Source organism: Electrona antarctica (assembly GCF_951216825.1).
Source record: "Electrona antarctica genome assembly, contig: scaffold_503, whole genome shotgun sequence".
NCBI classification, from domain to species: domain Eukaryota; kingdom Metazoa; phylum Chordata; class Actinopteri; order Myctophiformes; family Myctophidae; genus Electrona; species Electrona antarctica.
In genome coordinates, this window is record NW_027638567.1 from 1,794 (window position 1) to 16,661 (window position 14,868).

The window sequence follows — 14,868 nt, forward strand, 5'->3', positions numbered from 1 at the left end:
TCAGCGGCATCATCTGGACCGACCTCCACAGGCAACACTGCTGAGGCAGAGGGGATACGACACGTTAGCATCTTAGCTTATCATCTGGGCCGACCTCCACAACGCTGCTGAGGCAGAGGGGATACGACACGTTAGCATCTTAGCTTATCATCTGGGCCGACCTCCACAACGCTGCCGAGGCAGAGGAGATACGACACGTTAGCATCTTAGCTTAGCATCTGGGCCGACCTCCACAACGCTGCCGAGGCAGAGGAGATATGACACGTTAGCATCTTAGCTTATCATCTGGGGCCGACCTACACAGGCAACGCTGCTGAGGCAGAGGGGATACGACACGTTAGCATCTTAGCTTATCATCTGGGCCGACCTCCACAACGCTGCCGAGGCAGAGGGGATACGACACGTTAGCATCTTAGCTTATCATCTGGGCCGACCTCCACAACGCTGCCGAGGCAGAGGAGATACGACACGTTAGCATCTTAGCTTAGCATCTGGGCCGACCTCCACAACGCTGCTGAGGCAGAGGGGATACGACACGTTAGCATCTTAGCTTAGCATCTGGGCCGACCTCCACAACGCTGCCGAGGCAGAGGAGATACGACACGTTAGCATCTTAGCTTAGCATCTGGGCCGACCTCCACATGCAACGCTGCTGAGGCAGAGGGGATACGACACGTTAGCATCTTAGCTTAGCATCTGGGGCCGACCTCCACATGCAACGCTGCTGAGGCAGAGGAGATACGACACGTATAATACTATAGGATTGCCGTGTTAAAATGAGATATAGTGTGTATGTCACGGAATTTTCTATTGAACGTGAACGTGGATGGTTGGCGTACCGTGAACTATCACCAGAGGGCGCTAGCGTCCTATGATTTAACTCCATTCAGGACGGGAGGGAGCCCCTTTTGGTGTTTTAAACATTATGATATATTTTAGCTGTTGAAAAATAGCAGATCTACAAGCTCATAGCGCGGCACCGAGTGCCGCACTACGTGAATGTAATGCACAATCTATGTAAAGGTGTGTGAATGTGTGTATGAATGGGTGAATGTAATGCACAATCTATGTAAAGATTGTGCATTACATTCACCCATATCTACTATGACTCTGCTGTGTCCTGGTCTAACCACTGGGTGTCACTGTTGGAGCGTGGTAGACATGACATGAGTCAGAATCATCACATGCTGTTGCTTTATGATCCATGAAAAGAATCCCCCAAAAATTGTTAAAGATACTTTAAATTAAAAAAGTAATTGAAAAAATGCGGCCACCTCACGTATTAGAAGGACAGTATCAGTCACGTATTAGAAGGACAGTATCAGTCACGTATTAGAAGGACAGTATCAGTCACGTATTAGAAGGACAGTATCAGTCACGTATTAGAAGGACAGTATCAGTCAGATTTGATGAATCACTCATGGTTAAAATGGAGTTTGAAGTTACACTGTGTACACGTGCGGTATGTGTGTGTGTGTGTGTGTGTGTGTGTGTGTGTGTGTGTGTGTGTGTGTGTGTGTGTGTGTGTGTGTGTGTGCATGCGTACCTCTTAGAGCTGCTCGGTGCTGCCCCCAGGAGGCAGAGCGCTGGTGTGACCTCCTCTGATGTCTGTCTGTTCACCCCAACACCAGGAGACTGTAACCCAAGAGGAGAATTAGCAAGAGAGGCCAACTTTGCTTTACTTCCTGTATCTGCGTGAGGTGGGCGGTAACATTATTAGGAGACAGGAAGAATGTTGGAGTCTATTCATTTCCAATGGGAGAATGAACGTGAACACAGCTTCTGAACAATTCCTTAACTCCATGGTCACTGAACTAAATACTGGACCAAATCATCACAAGGCACACAATATTTACAAGATATTCATAGTAAAATGGCTTCTTTTAGCGAGACAAATCAGGAGAAAATCTACTTTGTTAATGAGATTTCTTTATCCCAGTAACAAACTCTCGCGAGATTTGAGATGAGTCCGGAAGCCTCTCTCTGTCCATCTGCAATTTCACAGACAACACATAGGGGGCTCTGACCCCATATTTAAGATGATAATATGTGAATATTATAATGTGAAATGAATGGACATATTTAAAACGATTAGAAATTATCCTTATGTGCCCAAATTAGAGCTGGCATACTTGGTCTGCATATTGAGACAGGCAGATATGTAGGCACGGAGGATAGATTATGTGTAGTCTGTGTGATCTAAAGGAAATTGAAAATGAAAAGCATTTAGTTTTTTATTGTCCATTCTACAACTCTATTAGGGAGAGACTTTTTAATGAATCATGAATTTATATGGTTGGAGGTCTTCGAGAAACTAAAACGACTATTTCAAAAGTACACCTTGTCAGTTGTTTTCAATGTACTTTGTTAAATGACTTGTCAGTGTTGTTGTCTTCTTCTTCTATCGGGTTTCATGGCGGTTGGCAAACCTAAATGGTGCATTACCGCCACCTACTAGACTGAGTGTGGAAACAGTGTTGTTGTCAGGGGGGGAGGGTGGGGGTCGGGGAGAAGCAAACCACGGCTACTATATTTAGGAGACCATTTTGTAGGCTTTGTGTACCATTTCGCCTCTAGTGGCTCAAATGAAGTTGGCCCATCTTCATACATAAACCATCTTTGCTGTAACACATAAACTACAATGAACTACAACACCCATAAACACATAGACAATGTACTACAACACCCAGGATATTGTAACACATAAACTACAATAAACTACAACACCCATAAACACATGGACAATGAACTACAACACCCAGGATACTGTAACACATAAACTACAATGAACTACAACACCCATAAACACATGGACAAACAGGACAATAAACTACAACACCCAGGATACTGTAACACATAAACTACAATAAACTACAACACCCATAAACACATGGACAATAGACTACAACACCCAGGAGACTGTAACACATGAACTACAATAAACTACAACACCCATAAACATATGGACAATAGACTACAACACCCAGGAGACTGTAACACATAAACTACAACACCCATAAACATATGGACAATAGACTACAACACCCAGGAGACCGTAAGACATAATGATTAAAACATTGAGATGAGGTCGAGGTGTTTAATCATCCCGAACCTCGAATGACGTCACATTGTAGGCTCTACAGAGACGAACAGACCTTATTTGGCAATCCTGGTCTCTATACTGCCTCCCCCTGGCCAGCCGGGGCACCTGATGGAGGGAAAAGGAACTGGTCTCTATACTGCCTCCCCCTGGCCAGCCGCGTTTCTGACTTTCTGACTGAGGCTAAGACACTGATTGTTTTTGATTTTTATGTCATGTGAAAGCAGGGAATCATAGTTTCAAATTGACATATTGGTTGATTTGGAGATATGGCTTAATAGAGTAATGTCTTGCGGAGAAACAGCGAGTTGAGAAAACACGCTTGAAATGTTCACTTCTGTGGTCTGAGAGGCTAAATGTCATCAGATGGTGATCCGTGGCTCAAATGGGTCTGAGAGGCTAAATGTCATCAAATGGTGGTCCGTGGCTCAAATGGGTCTGAGAGGCTAAATGTCATCACATGGTGGTCCGTGGCTCAAATGGGTCTGAGAGGCTAAATGTCATCAAATGGTGGTCCGTGGCTCAAATGGGTCTGAGAGGCTAAATGTCATCACATGGTGGTCCGTGGCTCAAATGCGTCTGAGAGGCTAAATGTCATCAGATGGTGGTCCGTGGCTCAAATGGGTCTGAGAGGCTAAATGTCATCACATGGTGGTCCGTGGCTCAGATGGGTCTGAGAGGCTAAATGTCATCACATGGTGGTCCGTGACTCAAATGGGTCTGAGAGGCTAAATGTCATCACATGGTGGTCCGTGGCTCAGATGGGTCTGAGAGGCTAAATGTCATCACATGGTGGTCCGTGGCTCAGATGGGTCTGAGAGGCTAAATGTCATCAGATGGTGGTCCGTGGCTCAAATGGGTCTGAGAGGCTAAATGTAATCAGACGGTGGTCCGTGGCTCAGATGGGTCTGAGAGGCTAAATGTCATCACATGGTGGTCCGTGGCTCAGATGGGTCTGAGAGGCTAAATGTCATCACATGGTGGTCCGTGGCTCAGATGGGTCTGAGAGGCTAAATGTCATCACATGGTGGTCCGTGGCTCAGATGGGTCTGAGAGGCTAAATGTCATCAGATGGTGGTCCGTGGCTCAGATGGGTCTGAGAGGCTAAATGTCATCACATGGTGGTCCGTGGCTCAGATGGGTCTGAGAGGCTAAATGTCATCAGATGGTGGTCCGTGGCTCAGATGGGTCTGAGAGGCTAAATGTCATCAGATGGTGGTCCGTGGCTCAGATGGGTCTGAGAGGCTAAATGTCATCAGATGGTGGTCCGTGGCTCAAATGGGTCTGAGAGGCTAAATGTCATCAAATGGTGGTCCGTGGCTCAAATGGGCGATGGACGGACGGAGAGCATAAACTGACCGACACAACAGAAGGTGTGATAATAGCACAATATAAAACCACATATCCATCCCTCCATCACATATAGCAGCGTATAACCTCTCTCTCTCTCCCCTCCCCCTCCCCCCGGTCTACTGTAGCGTTCATAATGAGCCAGCCAATCGTGTTCCTTCGTGCAGGTTATTTATAGTAACCATGGGTGTTTATGTATCCAAGACGAGGGGGAGGGGGGAGGGGGGGAGGGGCTGCAGCATCATCACCAACGCTCACATGATGATATCATCCACACATCACTAAACACAGAGCGAACTTTGCTTCTGGGGGGGGTCTCTGGAACAACATATTTTCAGATGTTGGTCGGCAGGCAATTACATATAATCTTTGGGGTCCTTGACATGAAATTGTTTGAGCACCACTGACATAGAAACATCAGGATTTAGAAGCCTTTTTTCTGGCGGTTGAAATTTAAAAAAAATCTTAATCTGTAATAAAAATAATCTGTAATTGTCCTCCGACCCCCCCCCCCATCTGAAAATATGTTATTCCAGGGACACCCCTTCCTCAGAAGCAAAGATTTTAGTTAAAACGTTCGTTTTCACAGACCTACAAGCTCGTAGCGTGACACTAGCTTGTAGATCTGCTATTTTTCAATAGCTAAAGCATAAACGGGTTAATTTGCTGCTCAGGAGACTGTGGCGAGTGGAGACCAAATGGACCCTGAACGCTGTTCAGAGCAAAGACTTTACTCACAACGTGAGTCGTGAGTTGCTGTGATAGGAGAAGGATATCAAACGGAACACAACCACCCTAAAGACTAATCATTGTGTATATTCCTGCACTATACCTGCATCCAGTGATCTTGGTACAATATAGAAATTGATCTATTGAAGATTCTGACGTTCAAAAGTACATATATTTTGTTTTGATTGTATTGCTGTATTGTTGTATTGTGCTTTCTGCTTTGGCAATGTAAACTTATGTTTTCTCATGCCAATAAAGCCCTTTGAATTGAATTGAATTGCAACGGTATTACCATAACACAGACTTTACTAGTTAGTGCAACGGTATTACCATAACACAGACTTTACTAGTTAGTGCAACGGTATTACCATAACACAGACTTTACTAGTTAGTGCAACGGTATTATCATAACACAGACTTTACTAGTTAGTGCAACGGTATTATCATAACACAGACTTTACTAGTTAGTGCAACGGTATTATCATAACACAGACTTTACTAGTTAGTGCAACGGTATTACCATAACACAGACTTTACTAGTTAGTGCAACGGTATTATCATAACACAGACTTTACTAGTTAGTGCAACGACACAGATTACCATAACACAGATTCATAAATAAACATCAACTGATGCCAAATGAAATACCAATATTACTATAGCAGAACACTGCCTGCCTGCCTGTCTGCCTGCCTGTCTGTCTGCCTGTCTGCCTGCCTGCCTGTCTGCCTGCCTGTCTGTCTGTCTGCCTGCCTGCCTGCCTGCCTGTCTGCACACTCTTAAAAAAAAATGATGATTGCAAAGAAGTGGCTTCTGCATCTGTTATGATTATGAAAAATATATGACGATGCTTATTATTATTATGGCTCCACACACACACACACACACACACACGGGGGGGGGGGATCTGACCCCATTTAAAAGGTAGCTAGCAGCAGCACAGAGCTAGCCTCCTCCTCCATTCTACCTCTATGGCCTGCAGTGCTAGATGTAGCATCGATGCTAACTGACAGCAGAGCACCAACACAACCATCTATACGTGGATGGATGGATGTTGTTGTTATTTCCATCCATCCATCCGTCCATCTCAATTCAATTCAATCTCAAGGATTTTTATTGGCCTCATTGTATTAATAAACATAACGTTTACATTGTTGCCAACGCCAATAATGTGTCGAATTATATATATATATTTTTTTTAAACCGTTGAAATTGGATACAATGTATACAGCGTTGCGTTGGTGTTGTTATTATGTCACTTATAGCAGCCATTGACTCAGTCAGTCATTCATTCATGGTGCTTTATTTACCTTGTATAGCCGAGAAGATGTGGAGGTGTTGCCGGGAGGCAGGGTGCTGGTACCGGGGAAGGCAGTCCGTCGGCCCGGGGCAGGGAGGCTGCTTGTACCGGGGAAGGCAGTCCGTCGGCCCGGGGCAGGGAGGCTGCTTGTACCGGGGAAGGCAGTCCGTCGGCCCGGTGCTGAATGATGGATGGATGGACCGGTGCTTATAAGTTCCGACGGTAAATCCACCGAACGACCGGATTCCGTGCGCGCGTCGTAGCAGCAGCCGCCACGCGCACACACACGCACGCACAGCAGGAGGGACTGAGTGAGGAGGATGCTGGTCCTCCTCTGAGGAGGAGAGGAGAGGAGAGAGGGGAGAGGGGGAGAGGAGGGGAGAGGAGGAGGGGAGGGGAGGGGGGAGAGGAGAGGAGAGAGGAGGAGGGGGGGGAGGGGAGGGGAGAGGAGAGGAGGAGAGGAGGGGGGGAGGGGAGGAGAGGAGAGGAGAGAGGGGAGAAGGGGAGAGGAGAGGAGGAGGGGAGAGCAGGGGAGGGGAGGGGAGAGGAGAGAGGAGGAGGGGAGGGGAGGGGAGAGGAGAGGAGGAGAGGGGGGGAGGGGAGGAGAGGAGAGGAGAGAGGGGAGAAGGGGAGAGGGGGGGAGGGAGAGGAGGAGGGGAGGGGAGGGGAGAGGAGGGGAGGAGGGGGGGAGGGGAGAGGAGGAGGGGAGGGGAGAGGAGAGGAGATGAGGAGGAGGGGAGGGGAGAGGAGAGGAGAGGAGAGGAGAGGAGAGGAGAGGAGGGGGGGAGGAGGGGAGGGGAGGAGGGGAGGGGAGGAGGGGAGGGGAGGGGAGAGGAGGACAGGGGATAGGGGAGGAGAGGAGGAGGGGAGGGGAGAGGAGAGAGGGGAGGACAGGGGAGAGGGGAGGAGGGGAGAGGAGAGAGTACCACGGGTTGTTGTGGTTGTGTGTGTGTGTGTATGTGTGTGTGTGTGGGGGGGTCAGCACCACCCAATTGGTGGCACCGATATGTTTCTGATCAATGACCAGTAATCGATCATCAGTCATTTTTAAGGGGTGCTACTGCTAGCCCCTCCTATATACAGCTTTGAGGGGGCTTGCCCCTCCTATATACAGCTTTGAGGGGGCTTGCCCCTCCTATATACAGCTTTGAGGGGGGCTAGCCCCTCCTATATACAGCTTTGAGGGGGCTAGCCACTCCTATATACAGCTTTGAGGGGGCTAGCCCCTCCTATATACAGGAGACATTAGGTCTTAATGTCCGCCAAACATTAGTGGCGACACAAACATTAAACGCCATCGACGATGAAGGGAACATGTACGTCATGTATTGTAAGTATTGTAGACCAGTGGTTCCCAAACTTTTTCATGTCAAGGACCCCCACATTGACACTAATTGGCCCCGCGGACCCCCATTTGAAAAGACATGCCAAGGACCCCCATAAGAGAAGATTTGTACGGCTCTAGCAGTGATTCTCAAACATTTTCACCCCCAGTTTGACATGCATTAGTCTATGGGACCCCCAGTTTGACATGCATTAGTCTATGGGACCCCCAGTTTGACATGCATTAGTCTATGGGACCCCCAGTTTGACATGCATTAGTCTATGGGACCCCCAGTTTGACATGCATTAGTCTATGGGACCCCCAGTTTGACATGCATTAGTCTATGGGACCCCCAGTTTGACATGCATTAGTCTATGGGACCCCCAGTTTGACATGCATTAGTCTATGGGACCCCCAGTTTGACATGCATTAGTCTATGGGACCCCCAGTTTGACATGCATTAGTCTATGGGACCCCCAGTTTGACATGCATTAGTCTATGGGACCCCCAGTTTGACATGCATTAGTCTATGGACCATTTAATGGCATTTCTATCTCTAGGACCCCCAGTTTGACATGCATTAGTCTATGGGACCATTTAATGGCATTTCTATCTCTAGGACCCCCAGTTTGACATGCATTAGTCTATGGGACCATTTAATGGCATTTCTATCTCTAGGACCCCCAGTTTGACATGCATTAGTCTATGGGACCATTTAATGGCATTTCTATCTCTAGGACCCCCAGTTTGACATGCATTAGTCTATGGGACCATTTAATGGCATTTCTATCTCTAGGACCCCCAGTTTGACATGCATTAGTCTATGGGACCATTTAATGGCATTTCTATCTCTAGGACCCCCAGTTTGACATGCATTAGTCTATGGACCATTTAATGGCATTTCTATCTCTAGGACCCCCAGTTTGACATGCATTAGTCTATGGGACCATTTAATGGCATTTCTATCTCTAGGACCCCCAGTTTGACATGCATTAGTCTATGGGACCATTTAATGGCATTTATATCTCTAGGACCCCCAGTTTGACATGCATTAGTCTATGGGACCATTTAATGGCATTTCTATCTCTAGGACCCCCAGTTTGACATGCATTAGTCTATGGGACCCCCATTGAATGGCATTTCTATCTCTAGGCTCCCAATTTATATTGTAAAATCAATGTTAATTTAACTCTGAGTGTACAAATGGAACCAAATGGACCCGTTAGGGTCCATTTGGTTCCATTCGTACACTCTCAGAGTTACAGACCCATAAGGGTCCATTTGGTTCATAGCTATCATTTAGCTGGGGACCCCCTGGAACTCCCTCAGGTACCCCTGGGGGTCCCCGGACCCCCTGGAACTCCCTCAGGGACCCCTGGGGAACTCCCTCAGGGACCCCTGGGGGTCCCCGGACCCCCTGGAACTCCCTCAGGGACCCCTGGGGGTCCCCGGGACCCCTGGAACTCCCTCAGGTACCCCTGGGGGTCCCCGGACCCCCTGGAACTCCCTCAGGTACCCCTGGGGGTCCCCGGACCCCACTTTCGGAACCACTGATGTAGACGAGCCAATCACATGAATTGTTGTTCATGAGATGTATAATGACAAGAGTGCCCCTCACTTCACAGGGGTGTGATTTCATATATATATATATATATATATATATATATATATATATATCGAACATATTCTATTAAGTCAACGAAGTCTTGACTCCAAAGCCAGCGCTCACTTCACATTTGAATAAAGTTGGGGATACCTCATAATAATAATCTGTATTTTTATTTCATAAACGTGATCATTTCTCCACAGTGGTTGCCAATTAAAGGCATAATAATAACAGAAATCAAACTAATTATACCCACTTTAAAAAGGGAACGAGGGGGGGGGGGGGGGGGGGGGGTGTCTGGGTAAGGATGTGAGCGATTCTTTGCAAAGCATATTCAAGGGTTAGGGTTAGGGTTATTCAAAGCATATTCAAGGGTTAGGGTTAGGGTTAGGGTTATTCAAAGCATATTCAAGGGTTAGGGTTAGGGTTAGGGTTAGGGTTATTCAAAGCATATTCAAGGGTTAGGGTTAGGGTTATTCAAAGCATATTCAAGGGTTAGGGTTAGGGTTATTCAAAGCATATTCAAGGGTTAGGGTTAGGGTTATTCAAAGCATATTCAAGGGTTAGGGTTATTCAAAGCATATTCAAGGGTTAGGGTTAGGGTTATTCAAAGCATATTCAAGGGTTAGGGTTAGGGTTATTCAAAGCATATTCAAGGGTTAGGGTTAGGGTTATTCAAAGCATATTCAAGGGTTAGGGTTAGGGTTATTCAAAGCATATTCAAGGGTTAGGGTTATTCAAAGCATATTCAAGGGTTAGGGTTAGGGTTATTCAAAGCATATTCAAGGGTTAGGGTTATTCAAAGCATATTCAAGGGTTAGGGTTATTCAAAGCATATTCAAGGGTTAGGGTTATTCAAAGCATATTCAAGGGTTAGGGTTAGGGTTATTCAAAGCATATTCAAGGGTTAGGGTTATTCAAAGCATATTCAAGGGTTAGGGTTAGGGTTATTCAAAGCATATTCAAGGGTTAGGGTTAGGGTTATTCAAAGCATATTCAAGGGTTAGGGTTATTCAAAGCATATTCAAGGGTTAGGGTTAGGGTTATTCAAAGCATATTCAAGGGTTAGGGTTATTCAAAGCATATTCAAGGGTTAGGGTTAGGGTTAGGGTTATTCAAAGCATATTCAAGGCACAGAAAGTTCTTCTTGTAAATTAAGCAATGCAGATGCTGTGTCTTGACCCTTACGGGTCCATTTGGTTTCATGTTACGCTCATCATTTAACATGGGGACCACCTGGAAACCCCTCAAGGACCACTGGTGGTCCCCGGACCACCTGGAAACCCCTCAAGGACCACTGGTGGTCCCCGGACCACTGGTTGAGAACCACTGAACTAAAGACAAGCATAACTAAAAAGGAAATAAAAAAAGAGAAAGAAACAATAAAAACACAGTCTCACTACAGCCTCTTAGTTCTATCATCAAAACACAGTCTCACTACAGCCTCTTAGTTCTATCATCAACAACGTAAGGAAAACGATCATGCAACCAACAGCCAGAACCTCACAGAGAAACACCACTCAAACGATAAGAAGCAAAGAATGGAAACAGAATTGAAACGCTGAAAACAAGACACAAACACCATGCATCAGAAACAGAAAGGGTTAACCTCGTACAGTGTAGCATCAGAAACAGAAAGGGTTAACCTCGTACAGTGTAGCATCAGAAACAGAAAGGGTTAACCTTGTACAGTGTAGCAGAGTCCTGAAACATGTGGGTTTTTTTTTTTACAAATCATATAGAGCAAACCAAGTGACTCAATAAAACCACTTGAGCCCTATTTAAAATATAAATAAAACTAGAAAGGTCGCAATATTTAACATTTTCAAAGTGTGGTTGCCGCAATCGCTTACATAGGCCCCTCCTAGTGACTCAGTAAAACCACTTGAGCCCTATTTAAAAATATAAATACAATTAGCCGTTCTAACTTCTACAAGCTCACAACTCGTCGCATCGGCTATTTAGAGAGAGAGAGAGAGAGAGAGAGAGAGAGAGAGAGAGGTTGTCCAAACTTCGATGTGCTAGTTGGTGCCTTGCATGGTTTCCGCTGTCATCGGTGTATGAATGTGTGTGTGAATGGGTGAATGTAATGTACAATCTATGTAAAGCGCCTTGGATAAAGGCGCTATATAAATGCACCATTTGTATAGATCGGCGATTTTCACAATGTTTATCCGTGGAACCGAGTCAAACTATAAATGTAAGTTCGAATATGATTATTTTGAGGGCGTTGCAGCTTGAAAATGTTGAGATGGAGAACCACCTACACAACTGATAAGAGTTGTTCCGATGCCGGGTCGGGTCGATACCACCCTCAAATACTCGTACTCGGTACCGGCCCCGATACTCTGACCCGAGCCAAAAACATCCAATTGACACTATACTGTAGGCTGAACGAATGCAACGGGAGCAAGTCTGACCCAACACTGACCCAACACTGCAGCACATCGCCCAAAAACAGCCGATCTACAAGCATACATGACAACTGACAAGTGTAGATCGGAGATCCATCTGATCTATAGATCCATCTGCATCTATGAGGAAAAGGCGGTAAAATAAGTGGTTACTCAACATAAATAAAGTACTCGTATCGGTGAGTGCTAAAAATGAAGTACTATTTTTAGTCGGTCTGGAAAAAAATGGTATGGGGACAACATTAGGTTATCAGTAGACCGCTGAAGGTTATCAGTAGACCGCTGAAGGTTATCAGTAGACCGCTGAAGGTTATCAGTAGACCGCTGAAGGTTATCAGTAGACCGCTGAAGGTTATCAGTAGACCGCTGAAGGTTATCAGTAGACCGCTGAAGGTTATCAGTAGACCGCTGAAGGTTATCAGTAGACCGCTGAAGGTTATCAGTAGACCGCTGAAGGTTATCAGTAGACCGCTGAAGGTTATCAGTAGACCGCTGAAGGTTATCAGTAGACCGCTGAAGGTTATCAGTAGACCGCTGAAGGTTATCAGTAGACCGCTGAAGGTTATCAGTAGACCGCTGAAGGTTATCAGTAGACCGCTGAAGGTTATCAGTAGACCGCTGAAGGTTATCAGTAGACCGCTGAAGGTTATCAGTAGACCGCTGAAGGTTATCAGTAGACCGCTGAAGGTTATCAGTAGACCGCTGAAGGTTATCAGTAGACCGCTGAAGGTTATCAGTAGACCGCTGAAGGTTATCAGTAGACCGCTGAAGTGGTTATCAGTAGACCGCTGAAGGTTATCAGTAGACCGCTGAAGGTTATCAGTAGACCGTAACATTAGGTTATCAGTAGACCGCTGAAGTGGTTTCATAGAAGTTCACCTATTATTAAACATGAATCAATACATTAGGTTATCAGTAGACCGCTGAAGGTTATCAGTAGACCGCTGAAGGTTATCAGTAGACCGCTGAAGGTTATCAGTAGACCGCTGAAGGTTATCAGTAGACCGCTGAAGGTTATCAGTAGACCGCTGAAGGTTATCAGTAGACCGCTGAAGGTTATCAGTAGACCGCTGAAGGTTATCAGTAGACCGCTGAAGGTTATCAGTAGACCGCTGAAGGTTATCAGTAGACCGCTGAAGGTTATCAGTAGACCGCTGAAGGTTATCAGTAGACCGCTGAAGGTTATCAGTAGACCGCTGAAGGTTATCAGTAGACCGCTGAAGGTTATCAGTAGACCGCTGAAGGTTATCAGTAGACCGCTGAAGGTTATCAGTAGACCGCTGAAGGTTATCAGTAGACCGCTGAAGGTTATCAGTAGACCGCTGAAGGTTATCAGTAGACCGCTGAAGGTTATCAGTAGACCGCTGAAGGTTATCAGTAGACCGCTGAAGGTTATCAGTAGACCGCTGAAGGTTATCAGTAGACCGCTGAAGGTTATCAGTAGACCGCTGAAGGTTATCAGTAGACCGCTGAAGGTTATCAGTAGACCGCTGAAGGTTATCAGTAGACCGCTGAAGGTTATCAGTAGACCGCTGAAGGTTATCAGTAGACCGCTGAAGGTTATCAGTAGACCGCTGAAGGTTATCAGTAGACCGCTGAAGGTTATCAGTAGACCGCTGAAGGTTATCAGTAGACCGCTGAAGGTTATCAGTAGACCGCTGAAGGTTATCAGTAGACCGCTGAAGGTTATCAGTAGACCGCTGAAGGTTATCAGTAGACCGCTGAAGTGGTTATCAGTAGACCGCTGAAGGTTATCAGTAGACCGCTGAAGGTTATCAGTAGACCGTAACATTAGGTTATCAGTAGACCGCTGAAGTGGTTTCATAGAAGTTCACCTATTATTAAACATGAATCAATACATTAGGTTATCAGTAGACCGCTGAAGGTTATCAGTAGACCGCTGAAGGTTATCAGTAGACCGCTGAAGGTTATCAGTAGACCGCTGAAGGTTATCAGTAGACCGCTGAAGGTTATCAGTAGACCGCTGAAGGTTATCAGTAGACCGCTGAAGGTTATCAGTAGACCGCTGAAGGTTATCAGTAGACCGCTGAAGGTTATCAGTAGACCGCTGAAGGTTATCAGTAGACCGCTGAAGGTTATCAGTAGACCGCTGAAGGTTATCAGTAGACCGCTGAAGGTTATCAGTAGACCGCTGAAGGTTATCAGTAGACCGCTGAAGGTTATCAGTAGACCGCTGAAGGTTATCAGTAGACCGCTGAAGGTTATCAGTAGACCGCTGAAGGTTATCAGTAGACCGCTGAAGGTTATCAGTAGACCGCTGAAGGTTATCAGTAGACCGCTGAAGGTTATCAGTAGACCGCTGAAGGTTATCAGTAGACCGCTGAAGGTTATCAGTAGACCGCTGAAGGTTATCAGTAGACCGCTGAAGTGGTTTCATAGAAGTTCACCTATTATTAAACATGAATCAATACTTTAGGTTATCAGTAGAGCGCTGAAGTGGTTTCATAGAAGTTCACCTATTATTAAACATGAATCAATACTTTTTGGCAGGTAAATACAATGTCGGGACATGTGGAGTTTGCTTTGGAGTTGCCCAAACTGCAAGTGCACATTTGAGTGAGGAGTCTGCTATAAACACAACACCAGACGGAGATATATAGCTAGATAGCTGTAAACACAACACCAGATATATAGCTAGATAGCTGTAAACACAACACCAGATATATAGCTAGATAGCTATAAACACAACACCAGATATATAGCTAGATAGCTATAAACACAACACCAGATATATAGCTAGATAGCTATAAACACAACACCAGATATATAGCTAGATAGCTATAAACACAACACCAGATATATAGCTAGATAGCTATAAACACAACACCAGATATATAGCTAGATAGCTATAAACACAACACCAGATATATAGCTAGATAGCTATAAACACAACACCAGATATATAGCTAGATAGCTATAAACACAACACCAGATATATAGCTAGATAGCTATAAACACAACACCAGGTGTATAGCTAGATAGCTATAAACACAACACCAGATATATAGCTAGATAGCTATAAAC